The sequence below is a fragment of the Marmota marmota genome, unplaced genomic scaffold (genome assembly GCF_001458135.2).
Source record: "Marmota marmota marmota unplaced genomic scaffold, marMar, whole genome shotgun sequence".
Taxonomy (NCBI): Eukaryota; Metazoa; Chordata; class Mammalia; order Rodentia; family Sciuridae; genus Marmota; species Marmota marmota.
In genome coordinates, this window is record NW_026000103.1 from 5,095,603 (window position 1) to 5,109,682 (window position 14,080).

At 34.7% G+C, this 14,080-nt stretch overlaps 1 protein-coding gene across 6 annotated transcripts in view; it reads right to left on the reverse strand.

The window, feature by feature from the left end:
- The window catches only part of Ccdc171 (coiled-coil domain containing 171), a 391,269-nt gene that overhangs the window by 242,866 nt on the left and 134,323 nt on the right, over positions 1 to 14,080 (reverse strand). The window lies entirely within an intron of this gene.

Below are 14,080 nucleotides of genomic sequence, written 5' to 3' on the forward strand. Positions count from 1 at the left end.
AAATCTTGATCAACTCTCCATTCCAGGAGGTATCACATGTTGAACTCAGTTCTTCTACTAAGTTGTTGATATTTCTTTGATTGAACCTTGTGAGTATACAATTTCTCACCAGTAAACTTTTAGGATTTTACAGTAAAGCAAACCATTCTACAAAGATAAATGTTCTCTTCTTAAAAACTGGCTTTGGACTTGCTACTGGCCCTCAACAGACACTGAATTCATGGTCACCGATATACCACATGACCTGAGGTGGCCCATCACAAAATGGTTAGTTGCTAATCCACCAAACCCATAAATTCAGCATACAAAACATCACTCTATCATCAAGTCAAAGTTGTACATACAAGACGGGGTTCAACCACACTTTGCAGGTACAATTAAGCTGCATAGGAAGTAGCCATGGACCCTTCTCTTGCTTACTCTCTCTTAATTCATACTTGGATTCTTATAAAGTAAACCATCTGACTACTGGGGAAAAAACAGATTTTGTTTACAGATGATTTTATATAAAATTCTGACACCACTCCAAAATAGACAACTACAGCAGCACATATCAAGGGTGGCTCTGAAAGAATGATGCAGAGAAAACTTTCCAGGGTGCAGAACTTAAAGTAGTGGAGTTGGCTGACATTTTGCCTGGAATAAGATAGCTAAAGGCACAAATTAACACCAGTTTATGGGTAGTGTCTAACAGTTCAGCTGAATAGTCAGAGACTAAGAAAGAACATGAATAGAAAATTAATAACAAAGTTGCTCAGTAAGAATATGTGAGCTGACCTCTCCAAATAGGTAATATGTCCAGATAAACTTCAGTAAAGGACAATCTTAATAATACAGAGGACAAGATGAAGCATTTTAGAAACATTAGCTATTATTTGTCCAATCCTGATTAAACAAAGGAGTCATGGCAGCAATAAGGGAGATAATAAACTGGGATCAGCAACACACTCTTTCATTCACTAAGACTGACTAGATCATGACCCCTGCTGAGTGACAAATTCACCAACAGCAAAGACAAACAGTGCCCATTATCTCCCACCATTCTTTGGTGGGAATGAATGGTAGCAGGTTGATCATACTGAGTCACTTATATCATGAAACCAGCAATAGTTTCTTTATTTTTCTTTTTTTCCCACAATACAGAGAACTGAATCCAGGGACACTCTATTATGGAGAATGTTGATCTGAATCTCTGGCTCTCTTGTGGCTACATTTGTTCTGGGAGCTGCCTGTGCTAACGTGCAGATCAAGATGCCCCAGTTGCTAGGTGGCATTGGTCTGAGAAGGCTCCGTGCCAAAGTACAGAGCTGTTATCGGTCAATGCCTTGAGTTCAGCACCTTCTCCCAAGGATAGAGGACTCTAAACAAAACAAGATAACCCTAATGTCTCACCAGTCCTGCATCCTTCAGATTGCCTGCTTTGCTGAAACTTTCCCACAAATAACTTTTCAATGAAACTTATGTAATAAACTTGCTGAGCTAGCTCAGACTCAGTCAAGCTTCACCAAGGCTTGGCTTTCCCACCAGGCCCCAGCATTTTTTCCCTATCTGTGTCTGTTTGTCTTTTATTTATCACCCATTTTGCCCTGCATCCGGTATCTCTTAATTAATGACCATGGCTTTGAGAGAGATAAGAGGACCATGGCACTCTATAACTGAGTCATTGAATTATACACCTTGCCCTTCAGCCTGTTTTCACTTTTAAATTTAAAAAAAAAAAAAAGATAAGGCCTTTCTAAGTTGCTGAGGCTATCCTCGAATTTGCAGTCTTCTTGCCTCAGCCACTTGAGTCACTGGAATTACAAAAGCAATGATTTATTCTAATATAGAACCTTGGATATAAATTTTCTTTCCTTGATCACAATTTTCTGATGAAATCACTATCTATGAATTTTTAAAGATACCTTATTCACCATCATGTATTCCAAATAACAATACTTCTAATAAGGGAACTTATTCTACAGAACGGGTACATTTTCATAGAATTCACTGGTCTAACTATGTTTCCCATAACTCTGAAGAAGCTGGCATAAATAATAGCATAAATAATACTGGAATAGCCTTCTGAAGAGTCCTGGTACAAGCTGCATGGTAATATTTTGTGGTATGAAGATAATATCTTCCAGGATATAATATGTACTTTGAGTTAGTAATCGATATGTGGTGCTGTTTCTGCCATAACAAGGGTTCAAAGGTCCTGGAATCAAACAGAAATAAGCTCATCTCCCAATTACCCCTAATGGTCCACTAGTGAAATGTCTGTTTCCCCTACCAGAAACTATGGGCTCTGTTGGCTTCCACCATGGTTCCATGAAGATGAAAAATGAGTGAAATCCCCTAACAGTAAGATTTTCTGGGTAGATTTACAACTTGCATTTGGGAACAATGGAAAGTAATGCACAAAAATGAATTATGAAAACATGAGTACAAAAATTGAATATTTTCATATGCATGAAAATGCTTTAAAAATATCTTTATGCAGAGTGTGCTAATAAATGTCACTTTTCATACTGCAAAAGAAATTTTTAAATAAATTGCCAAAAAAAAAATATGAAGGATGAGAGTGCTACCTAGTCATGATGAAGCATCTCATAACAGAAATCAAAGAGCAAAGAAGATTTTTCTGCATCTGAGATACTGGTCCTCATTATCAAGGGGAAATTTGTAGTAAGAATGAGTAATTCTAGAATGCAGGACATTCCACAGGGAGTCTATTAGTATACTCATATGTGATAAAATGTAACGGCATTTACATTTTATCACATATGAGTATATATCCAAAAGAACTGGGGTAATATTTGCACATCCATGGTTGTATTGGCACTATTTTTTTTTTTTGGTACCCGGAATTGAACCCAGGGACACTCAACTACTAAGCCACATTCCCATCCCTATTTTATATTTTATTTAGAGACAGGGTCTCACTGAGTTTTTTAGCTTCTCACTTTTGCTAAGGCTGGCTTTGAACTTGCAATCCTCTTGCCTCAGCTTTCCAAGCCACTGGGATTACAGGCAATGTACCACCATGCCTGACCCGTATCAGCACTATTCACAACAGCCAAGAGTTGGAAGCAACCCAAAGGTCATCATTAGGTGAATGGATAAAGAAAATATAGCAAATACAAACAACAGAATATTATTCATAATTAAAATATAAGAAATTCCTGTCACATACTACAATATGGTTGAACCTTGAAGACATTATTCTAAGTAAAATAAGCCTATCACAAAAAGACAGATACTGTATGATCCCACTTACATGACACACTAAAGCTGTCAACTCTATAAAAACAAAGCAGGAAGGGGGAGTCCAGAGTTGGGAGGAGGATGTGATGACTAATGTTATGTCAACTTGAATGGGCTATGGGGTACCCAAATATTTGGTTAAACAAAATTGTTTCTGGGTGTGTCTCTGCAGGCATTTCTGAATGAAATTAACACCTGAACTGGCAGACAGTAGACTGCCTTCCACAATGTGACTGAGCCTCATCTAATCTGCTGAACATCTGAATAGAATAAAGTCTGCATAAGCAAAAATTCTTTCTCTCTGCCTATCTTCAAACTGAAACATTAGTCTTCTCCTGCCTTCAGACTCAGACCAGAGCTTATACTGGCAGCTCTCCTAGTTCTTAGACCTTCAGCCTCAAACTGGAACTATACAATCTGCCCTCCTAGATCTCCACCTTGCCAAGTGGAGATCTTGGACTTTTCAGCCTCCATAATCACATAAGACAATACATTAGACAGAGCAAGCTATTTCATGTGAGTCAGAGCATAATTTTGCTATTGCCCCTATTTGGAAGTGAAATATGGTTTTAAATATATATGGATGCCAAGTCAACAAAAAGTGGACTATGATGGTACTGCATGAACCTCACTAAAGTGGAACTGTTTCACAGAATTCTCCTCTCTATATAGTTGTAGATTCTAAGTCACAGTTGGCCAAAAGTTGGGAGAAGATTTTTAAAAAGTAAAATAAAAGCCATAATCCTCTAAAAGTTATTGTAATTACATGCAATGAAAGATAAATACAGAAATACTGATGCATTCCAGCTCATCTTCACTCAATCCTCATTAAGAGGCAAAAGTTGAGAGCCCAGTAGGCTCCAGCTATCTTCATTTGGTGAGATTTAGGTACACCTTTCTTCCCATAGCCCTGTTCATGAACAGTGACCTCAGGCCAAGAAAAAAGCCTCCCATAATTTTTTTTCAGCAGTTCTAACAACAAGACTTAATTCCTAGATTTGCTTTAGCTTTTAACTCTAATCAATCCAGTATTTAAATATGGCTGGTTAGCCATTTTTCTCTAAATCTCCAACTTCCTTTTTTAGACCTCACTTCCTCAGATCCTCTCAAAATTGTATAAGGTCTAATTCTTATAATAAATTTCTTAACTGATATTACTCACAGCAATTCTAATTCCCTAAATTCTAGCTTTACATGTTCCTACACTTAATCTTCACTTACTTTCTATACTATATAATTCTTAGCATTTTATGACAAAGAATTTCTACAATTTTTCCTAAAGAGAAACTAGATTAGCCACCTAATAAAGGCAGAAATGTAATTAAACTTATCATAACAAGTATGATGGTGTTAAAAGACTTTAACTGAAAATCCAAAATGACATAAGTCAAAGACATGTAGCCCAGCATGGTGGCATACACCTGTAAACTCAAAAAACTGAGGCAGGAGAATCTGGAGTTTCAAATCAGCCTGGACAACTCAGTGAGATTCTGTCTAGAAATTAAAAAAGTAAAAAAGAATTCAGGATTTGGCTCAGTGGTAGTGTACTCCTAGGTTTAATCCGCAGTACTGCAAAGAAAAAAAAAGACTCAAAAAGAAGCATGTAAGACAAAGAATATAAAGAGAACTTAAGAAATGAATTTTAAAGGAAAATCAGAGGCCAAGTCTTAACCAAGTCTCTAGTTTTGTAATATTTAATATAGTAGCCAAGTGTCAAATGAAATTATTTCAACTTATTTAACTGTGATCATTTAAATTCCTATTTAAATTAATTAAAATTAAATATTCTGTTCCTTAGTCACAATAGCTATATTTAAAGCACTCAATAGTGACCTATGGCTAGTGCCTAGTATAACAGCACAGATAAAGAGCAATTCCATACTACAAATTCAATTACCAACTTACAGAAAATCTGTGGGATGAGAGCAGAGAGAAAAAAGACTATGAAACTCCTAGAATAAATGACATAGATTTTTAACAACAAAATTTTAAATGAACAAAAAGAAATAGAAAGGGAGAGAAACATACAAATTAATAAGATTTCTTAAAAGATCCATTAGCCAACCATAATAACTAGACCTTCTTTGAATGCTATTTTTAAAAAATGAACATGAGATATATATATATAAAAAATTAGAAATTTATAATACTGAAAACTATTTTTATATTTTAGATATGATAATGATCTTGTACTTATAGTCATCCTACTGTATGCATGGGATCCACATTCACATATTCAAGAAAGCACAGATCAAACATACTGGAGAAGTGGTAATTATGTCTGTACTGAACACCTACAGACTTTTTTCTTTGTCATTACTTTCTAAATAATATAACATAACAACTATTATGATAGCATTTATATTGTATTAGGTATTAAAAGTAATCTAGAGGGGCTGGGGTTGTGGCTCAGCAGTAGAGAGCTCGCCTAGTGCGTGCGAGGCCCTGGGTTCGATCCTCAGCACCACATAAAAATAAATAAATAAAACAAAGGTATTGTGTCCAATTACAACTAAAAAATAAATATTTTTTAAAAAGTAATCTAGATATGTTTTAAAGTGTAAATACTCATCTTTTAAAGAATTAAATATTAAAGTTAAATACTTATAAGTGAAGTTAAATCATATCTGGACTATGCTCAACATAATCGAAGAGAAGAAATAGGTGGGATTATAAATGAAACTGGTCATAAATTTTTATCTGAGTGGTAAATATAAGGGATTTTGTTACACTCTTTTCCTTTCTTTTGTGTATGTTTGAAATTTTTTCATAAAATAGTTACATATAAGTGACTACTTACCTGATGAATTTGAAGGAAAACATCACAGGAGAATCCTGTCTTTTTAGAAAAAGAAAACCTTTGAGGTTTTTCTTGGTAGAAAAATTTGGATTCACTATTCAGACTTCTGTTCTTCTTAGAGGTAACACTACGTTTTTTCTGTATCCTTACAACAAAATTTTTTTAAAAAATGCATTCTAAATAGAAGTCTTAATTATTTTCCCTTGGAAAGTAGTGATCCCATCTTAATACTAGAAGCTTTTTTTTACTTATTTATTTATTTTTTTATTTCTATGACAGCGGAATGCATTACAATTCTTATTACACATATAGAGCACAATTTTTCATATCTCTGGCTGTATACAAGTATATTCACACCAATTCGTGTCTTCATACCTGTACTTTGGATAATAATATTCATCACATTCCATCACCATTAATAACCCCATGCCTCCTCCCTTCCCCTCTAACCCCTCTGCCCTATCTAGAGTTTGTCTATTCCTCCTATGCTTTTTATCTCAAAGATGTGTGTTTAAGTTATGTCTTGAATTATTATATGTTTTATTTATTCTAGTTTCTACCCTATAAAAACCTATATCTTTATATCAGTACTATAATACCAACTTCTCTCTTTGCCTTAGCTCCTTTATCTGTTTTCTTTGTTCTTCTCCTCTGCATTTTATCTCTGTTCTTTCCCTCTACATTCTTTCCTCCAAATCAAACTGTTTTTCTAGTGTCAATTCTGACATAGCATCTCACAAATTTTAAATCTACTATCCTATTTTATTTTCCTTATAATCCTTCTTATCTTACTAGAAAGTAAGAAACCTTTTAATCTTATGTTGGGTTTTCTTGGCAGGGAAGATTAATCTTTCTCTAATAAGCTTTTTGCTTATTATTCCTACTTAATAATGATCATTTCTTTTTGTATCCTATTGTATATGACAAATAGTCTCTAAATTTTATTCTTATTTCCATAGTAACTCATTTCACCATTCTATTGTATGTGCTCAAGGTACTGTTCTTTTCCCCTTATTTTGTGATAGTTAGTTTTTTTTTGCACAAATTCCATTAGTTTTCCTTTTCTTAATATTCAACTGAATAGAAGAAAGCAACCATATTTATAAAGTTTGAAGAAACACTGATGATATGACTCATCCTTGGACACCATTAAATACTAATCAAAAGTTCCTTGAAGATCAATTTCTGAGGACTACATGGATGTGCATAGTTCCAATTATATTTTTCAGTAAGGAGAAAGCTATTAAAATGACCTTTACCTCATAGATTATAGGGAAAAATTTATCTCTAGTATGAACTGTAACCAAGATTCTTTTATCTTGATCCCTAGTTAGGAATGTAAAGGGAACTTGGAACTTTAGTCTCTGGGTCATTCCTAGCTGATTATAGTCTGGGAATTATAAGATGTACATGAGAATGAGAGAGAAAAGATGGGGAAAATATTCTAATTTCTTCAGAAAGCAGCACCCATAGAATAGAAAGAAAGTTTCCTATATTTAAAATTAATATAGACCTTCCATTTCTGAAGTAGGAAAGATATTGGCAAGAAAACAAAACATCTACTGTTAGATAGGATAAGACAAAATAGGAAGTTGTGTTTCATTCCAGTGTGTGTATTCCCCCAGAAACTGGCTCGGGAAAAAAAATGAAATATATACATACACATATACATATACAAAGTATTTCCAGTATTGCTGTATGTTTTCAAAACTTCATTATGCATTCATATGTATAAAAGTTTGAAGTCATTTTACTGGCAGCCATCATTTTAAAACTCATCATTTTACAAATCATAAATGACCTCATGATTGTTCTACATTTAACAAATTACAATGTAGATGTGAAGTAATGTTTAATAATCAGAATTTTTACTTTATGTGAATGTTTTCTTTAAACAATACTCTCTCTCTACAAACTATTTAAAATTTAAAGGGAATCAGGTTTAACAAAAAGAAATCAAGATGAAACAAAATAAATTGTTTTACTTTAATCATTTAAAATTTACATTTCTGGAAAAAGAGGGAGAAAATAGTCTATTTTAAAACTTTCAGATGAATGATAACCAGTATTCTATTTCTATGAAATCTATGTATAACTGTAAAGTAAAAAATGAAGAAAGTTGGTAAATAAAAAGAAAAAGCCAGGCATGGTGGAGCACACTTATAATACCAGCAGCTCGGGAGGCTGAGACAGGAGGATTGCGAGTTCAAAGCCACTCTCAGCAACTTAGCAAGGAACTTAGCAACTCAGTGAGACCCTGTCTCTAAATAAAATATAACAAAGGGCTGGGGATGTGGCTTAGCGGTTGAGCGCACCCCTGTGTTCAATCCTTAGTACCAAAAAAAAAAAAAAAAGAATAAGACTGAAAAGAACAAGTGTACAGATGGTTGGAAATTAATGGTAAATTAACTCAAAGTTAAATGACTCAGAATCATTTTATTACTACTACATGTTACCTTTTACACACTGTGAATAAGATGAAGCAAAATAGAAATAGGCTTCTGCCCTGGCCAACTTGTAACCAAAGTAGAAATACCTGAAACAAAATACTCTGACATTTATAGGTATTATTCATGTTAGGAAAAGTCAATAAACAACATATGTTGGCAAATATTTCTGATCCATTTACAGAATGTTATATGAACTCTTATTGAAGTCACTTCCTAGAATTTCATAAACCGAATCTACCAGCATGAATAAGGAGGGCAGGTTCGGTTTGTAAATCTCCATGAATTGTGAGATATAGGAACAAAGAGAAGAAATTAGAAAATGACACCAAGAACCCCTGTCAACTGCTCTTATAGCTATCCTCAGCTTCTCAGTAACCCATGAATCTCTAGTTAAAAGGCACTGGCCCCAAGATTCACAAGAAAAATTAAAATTCTCAAGGTAACATTCTTTTAGGAAAAAGTATAGAAAGAGATAAGAGAGGGAAAGTCCAATTTGTTGCCCTGGTTTTCCTAGGAGCACTCCCTAAGAATGCACCATTCCTAGCAGACATACACATACCTAAAGTCATCCAACTCTGTTGTTATCATCTCCCAGAATCCTTCAGCTTCTCCAAGCAGAAGGAACAAGATCACCTCTAGAGTACCACAAATGATTTCCTCAAGGAAGAACGAGTTGGAGAAGTTTGAAGTCTCAGTTTACACGAACGTCAACCACCCTGAGGAAGAATCAAGACTGAACCACAAGCAAAACTTTCTTGAACTTAATGAAGTAAAAGCCATATTCCAGATGTCTGCTAACATCCTCAGGCACAGGACAAACTGTATTAGAAGAAACACTTGAGGCAGAAAGACTAACTATATGGGCTCAAAGTAGGAAAGGATTTCCCCACACATACCCTACTATAATGATTTCAACCAGAAAAAAATATATATATAAGCAGCTGTACAACTTCAATTTTAATGGAAGTAGAAAGCAGAAACAGGAATTAAATGCCTCTGATCAAGTAAATTGAGGCTGTCTTGTCTAATGATAATAAGCAATCAAGGTGAGATTTCTGTCATGCACAAAAGACTGCACTTCCTTTCCACTGAACGTCAATTTTTCTACCCCCAAGAGCTGCTATAATTTGGAAAGAGACTCCACCAATACCTTTATAACTCAAACATTAAAATGTGAAATAGACTTCAACCTATTAATTAATTCATGCTTTTATTCATTCATTCACAATATACTTTTTGTGTGATTGCTTTGTGCCAAGTATTATTCAAGCTGTCTAAAACACATTAATGAATAAAAGAGAGAAAGAGACTTACCTTCATGGAGCTTAGATATAAGAAGAAATGCACTACACAGTATGTTATGAATGTCTGAAAGCAAGAAGCGCTCAGGGGGGAAAAAATACTGCAGGAAAAGGAGAAATAGTGAGGTAAAGGACATAGTAATATACAGAGGGTAAGCTTCATGAAGAAGTTGACACTTAAGCATAGATTTGAAGAAAAAAAGAAAGAGAGCTATTCAGACATATTAGGTTTAAAAAAATAAAAAACTTTCCAGATAGCAGGAACAGCCATCACAAAGATCCCTAATGGAAGTACAAGTTTGTTCAAGAAACAGCAGGAGACCAGTGGTCCAAACCCAGGAAAGGAGGGGAGATTAGTAGGAAATGAGGTAAAGGGTTAATAAAGGATAAGGTAATGAAGGGTCCTGTAAGTCACTGCTAGCACTTTGGCTTCTAAGTAAAATGCAGGGACCTGAACGTTTAGATCAAAGGAAAGCCATGCTCTAACAGTTTTGTGTTGGGTTTTGGTTTGTTTTTTTTTTTTTTTCCTGGCTTTATTGAAGCATACTTAACAAATAAAAATTGTATAAATTCAAGGTGTACAATATGAGGATTTATTATGCATTGTGAAATAATTATCATGATCAAGGTAATTAACACATCCATCTTTACACATAATTACCATGGGGGGAGAGGGTGGTAAAGACATATAAGATCAACTCTCTTAGCCAATTTCAAGTACAAAATACAGTATCATTAACTAGAGTTACCATGATATTCCCCAGAACTCTCAGATCTTATAAGTGAAAGCTTATAAGAAATCAAACTAAAAAGAAGCAAAGGTGGAATCAGAGACCAGTTAGCATCCAGGGCAAAGGTGTTGGAGGCAATAGGTAATGAGGTATAAACTGTCATACTGATCATGGTAAAGAGATCAAGTAAAATCCTCTAAGTAAACAAATTACTGAGCATTATTGGACTAAATGAAATTTTATCCGTCTGCTACCTGAAGATAAGCTAATGTGTTACATTTGCTTCAGAAAATTTCTTTATGTAGAAGTCCATAAAATCTGAAGACAGGTAACAGAACGCCTGGCAACTACTATCAATTCTGGATTAAGATTAATTCAAGAAAATTATTTATATTCATTTTATTTTAAAGAGCAAGTCAAAACACAATTTTCTAACAGATTCTCTAAATTTCGACCATGGATTACTTTTCCTGAAATACTGGATAGGTACAGGGTAACTGAATTGAATGATATGTAAAGGTAATAAAGGAGTGGTAAAGCATAGGCAAGTATTGCCTACATGCCATAACTACAAAACAGAAGGTCTCTGGAAAACTTTTCCAAGAAAACTCAATTAATTTTGTTACATATTCTAAGAATGCTACTATATTACCAAGTAAGAGTATGCTTCCATTCGAAGTAGACATTCTTTCCTGTTTTTATGTATGTCACACATATATCCTCAAATTAGTGTAGGATAACTTTTTCAAATGATCTAGTTCTTCCATAAAATATTAAGCAATAGAATTTTTTAGTAACATCCCTCTTGGTTAAGTAACAAAAACTCGACCTAAGATAGTGTAAGCAGAAACCATGTCCATTATAGTAACATAGGGCTACTGAAGGAAGCAAGACAGGAATGAAACCAAATTCCAAGCAGGTATGTGAATTACCAGGAAATTAGATAACATAGAACAGTTCATCAGAAGAAATTCTAATAGACTACTTATAGAAATGTGGACAGATTAACAGAATCAATAAGATAATGAGGAGTGACCAAGAACAGGCATGAGTGAAAAACCAATACCATGCCTATTTAGTCAGCTGCTATGACTAAAGAATCTGACCGGAACAACTGTAAGAAGGAAAAGGTTATTTGAGGGCTCACAGTTTCAGAGGTCTTAGTCCAGAAAAGACTAGCTCCATTCCTTCAGGGCTCAGGTAAAGCTGAAAATCATGGTAGGAGAGGGTGGCAGAGAGAAGCACTCACATCATGGTGCTCAAGAAGCAAGAAAGAGACTCCGGCTCCAGATACAAAATATATACCTCATTGCCATGCCCTCAATTAACCACTTCCTCCAGCCACACCCCATCTGCCTCTAGTTACCACCCAGTTAATACCATCAGGGATTAATTCACTGATTGGGTTAAGACTCTCACAATCCAATCATTTCTCCTCTGAACCTTCATGCACTGTCTCACACGTGAGCTTCTGGGGACCCCTCACATCCAAACGATAACAATGCCTAAACCTAAAGGGTCACGTGGAGGGAACATGACACCACAGTCTAACAAGAGCCACATGGATCAAAGAGGACCCACCTGATAGGAGCTGAAAACTGAAGCCATTTCCAGGAATACACTGGAGCAGAAGGGCCAGTGGAAACAAATACCCTGACTTTTTTCTTCTTCCATTCTCTTAATCTCCTATTGGTGTTTCCACAGTCCAAACTTGACCATAAGCCAGAGGGCAAATGAACCCAGACCCATAGATGTCAGCCCACAAGGCCCCATGCAAAACAGACACACCAGGGAAGCCTGGATCCAGGAAGGTGAAAAAGGGAATAACCAGGACAATTTGGAAAGAAAGAGTCCTCTATCACAATCCAAAAATCGTTAATTCAGAGTACAGTCATTTTCCAGGAACATATTCTCTGAAATATATAGGGTACACATGTATACAGGAAACCAGGTAGTTAAAAAACATGGTTACTAAAAGATAAGAATAAAAGGAAAATTTTAGTAAAAGATGACTTTTTCTATAGGTTTCATGATAACTTGTGAGTGGTTTCATTTTCAAATTCAAAGGAGACCTAACCTCATTAGTCTTAGCTTTTATAATTAAACTCTGAAGAAATATTTAAAATAATATCGAAGTGTAAGATATGCTATGATAATATTTAACAATTTGTAAAGACCCTAACCCCATTAAACAACATGGGTACATCTCAATAATAAAACATTATTATTGCAAAAGCAAATTTTATCCTCCAATGTTATTTCAAATGTAATTAAAAACTGGATGCCTATATCTGTATTTTTAACGTCATTTTTATATTTTTGACTTTTCCACAGTAACGAAACATAAAACATTCATGCTTTGAGGAAACATTTAAATCAAAATAATGAAAGTTACACATTCAGTAAAATTACAGCTAAAAATAGATGAAGAATGAAAGCAAATTTAAAAATTAAATAAAACAATAGCAAAGCAAACTAAACTTTTTTTTTAAGTTGTCGATGGACACAATACCTTTATTTTATTTGTTTATTTTTATGTGGTGCTGAGGATTGAACCTAGGGCCTCACACATGCTAGACAAGCAAGCACTCTACCACTATGAACCCAGCCCCTAAATTTCTTAGTTCACTAAGAAATTTTCAGATCCATAATATGGGCATTAATCAGATCCTTTTCAGTTTTTCAAGGATATAAAATCCTTACATTGTGGAAAGCTGTTAAAGAAATTACTTTTTTTTCCTTTAAAAAATCAAATAAAGAATCCTGGGGCTGGGGATGTGGCTCAAGCGGTAGCGTGCTTGCCTGGCATGCGTGCAGCCGGGGTTCGATCCTCAACACCACATACAAACAAAGATGTTATGTCCGCCGAAAACTAAAAAATAAATATTAAAATTCTCTCTCTCTCTCTCTCTCTCTCTCTCTCTCTCTCTTAAAAAAAAGAATCCTATAGCTCAATTTTTAAGTGAAAAGAATTTAATTTTATATGCCTTTAGAAGAATATAATTGCCATAAAACAACAAAATAATTCAAGGTTAATGGTATGATAAAAGAAAACAGGTAGAAAAATAAAAGCATTTAAATTAAAGCTACTAGGGCATACACAATGATATAAGCAAAAGTTAAGAAAGTGGAAATCACGACTAGCATTCATTAACCAACTAATATTTGCTAGTTCCCAAAATATTTCTACCTAATAAAAGACTTCTATTGTTCTTAATCATATTAAGTAGACTAATACTAAAACCAAAATATTTTACCTAAGCATTCCTATCTAAAGTGTGTGGTGTGTGTGTGTGTGTGTGTGCGTGTGTATACACACACAGTACTAGGAAATGAAAGCAAGAACCAGCATAGAAAGCAACGGTAGAGAATACGCACTCTGTTACAGCCTGTGTCCTACATAACCTTTTGAATGCATGACCTTTAAGTTGCTGAAGGTTGCCTCAGAATTTGGCTCAGTTTGATCGAAACATCTGTTCCCCTTGCAGGTATACTTTAAGGACTTTTTTCTCAGTTGGATTCAGAACACAGCAAGTGAGCCCTTGTCTGTCC